A 2,097-nucleotide genomic window follows, 5' to 3' on the forward strand; every position below is an offset into this window, starting at 1 on the left:
GCCATGCCCACTTATTTACATTATTACCTGCACCTGTGTTTGTGCCACAGCGGCCGCCAGCCAAGTAGTTGCAACAGAGACCCAAGGTTTGGGAAACCTAACATATTTATACTCTGGTCCTTCACAGAGAAAGATCTCCCAGTCCTTGGATTGGCCCCTTAGGTAGGTCTGATTATCCCATTGTATGCATGAAGAAACTGAGGCACAGAGGGGCTAGGTTACTCACCCCAGGGGACAGGGGTAGGAAGTTGCACAGCTGGGATTTGAACCTGGACAGTCCTACTCCAGAGCTGTGCACCTTGTTGCTCCATCACTTTGCATCCAATCAGTATCTGTGCCTTTTGAAGGTGAGGCTTGTGTCAGTGCAGGTGGGAAGAGGGGAGGCTCAACATCTGGCTATGGGGCAGAAGGAAGTCCTTCATCCAGTGTGCAGAGGCCTGCATTTCAGGACTGCCCCCAGCACAAGGATGGTTGCTAGTGGAGACAGGTGTCTTGGCAAAATAGCCGGGGCTGTGGGCCCCTTTCTGGGCCCAGGGACACCTGGTCTAACCTGACTCTAGGCCAGTGGCTGCAACAGCCGTCTCAGCCCGATTCCATGGGACCTCCCCGGGTGGGACGCTGGAAGAAGCCCTGGCAGCCAGCAGGGAGGAGGTCACCGTGACCCCAGGCTGGCTAGAGCGCCCTGAGGAGTGGGCTCAGAGGCCAGGGCTGAGGCAGGCAAGCATCGGGTTACAGAGAGTGCAAGCTTGGCTCCTGTCCATCCTGGGCCGGGGTGGCTGCAGCCAGCGCGGACAGGGTATTGCGGGGCACGCCTGCCCGGGCATTGCCACGGGCTTCCTCCTCCTCCTCCTCCTCCTCCTCTTCCTCCTCCTCCACCTCCTCCTCCTCGGTGGAGGCGGGAGCAGTGGGGGCTGTGTCCTCAGATTTGCGGAATTGACCGGGCTCCGCATGATGTCACAGGCAGGAACACTTCCAGCAGGCCGGTGTTGCTACTGGCTCTGTCAAAGGCGAGATCAGGAGCATGTGGAGTCAACAGCCACCCACTCCTCCCCCGCACTCCGGGGAGCACATGCTCACACCCTGGGCTCCAGCCATCTCCTTCCTCCCTGGCACCCAACCCCAGGGCTTGTGTCCCTGCTAAGCGGCCCTCTCTTCCTCCACTCATCGATGCAGGCCAGACACTAATGTCACCATCGCTATAAAGTCTCCCTAAACCCTCTCTTGCCCCAGAAGTCAGAGTTCCCTCTCTTATAGAATTTTCATCCCCTGGTAGAATTTGTATCCATGTATCTGTCTCTCTTCACTAAACAATGACCACTCTGAGGGCAGGATGGCTTATCTCTTCGCCCTGAGACAGGGACAGGACTCAATCTAGTGATGGCATTTAGGAAAAGCTTATGGAGCTAATAAAAACAATAACGATCATAACCATGGCTAATAGTTGTCGAGCGCCTATTGTTTGCCAGGAATTCTGCTGAGCGCTTGACATCCAGCGTGGGTAATCTTGCAAATAGGGAAACTACTTGCAGAACAGTTGCAGCATTCTCCTCCCGGCCCCACCACCAGTGCTGACAACCAGGAGCGCCGTCTTTCAGGTGGAAGCTTTTTCTCAGAGGTTGCCAAGTTCCATGCCCTGGAGAAAGCCCCTCATGCCAGTCCTCTCTGCCTTCCTTTCCATCCAGCCTGCTCAGCCGAAGGGCCCTTCGGACAGGACAGAGGTGAGGGTGGGGGAGAACCACTTCATCCCCAGACCCCATGACCAGGAGTTACAGACTCCAAGGGACAATGACTCCATTTGTAGATCATAGGAAGATTTGTTCTTGACATGCTATGGTCCTCAAGCTGTCACTTCACTGCTCTTCTGGTCTCCCCTCCAAGTGTGCCACAGCCCACAACCCAGAGAACATCTCCCTGGTGACAGAGACACCTTGCCCTCAACAACCCGCACCCCAGGGGGAAGAGCAGAATAAGACCCCAACGTCTGCTGGGGTCAGAAACTCAGGAGACAGGCTTGGGCTGGATGGAGATGTGTGGTCCCCGTGGGGGACAAACAGGTCAAAAATGGAAGCAGCTGAGACGCCTAGGTGGCTCAGTGGT

Source organism: Nyctereutes procyonoides, unplaced genomic scaffold (assembly GCF_905146905.1).
Source record: "Nyctereutes procyonoides isolate TBG_1078 unplaced genomic scaffold, NYPRO_anot_genome, whole genome shotgun sequence".
Taxonomy (NCBI): domain Eukaryota; kingdom Metazoa; phylum Chordata; class Mammalia; order Carnivora; family Canidae; genus Nyctereutes; species Nyctereutes procyonoides.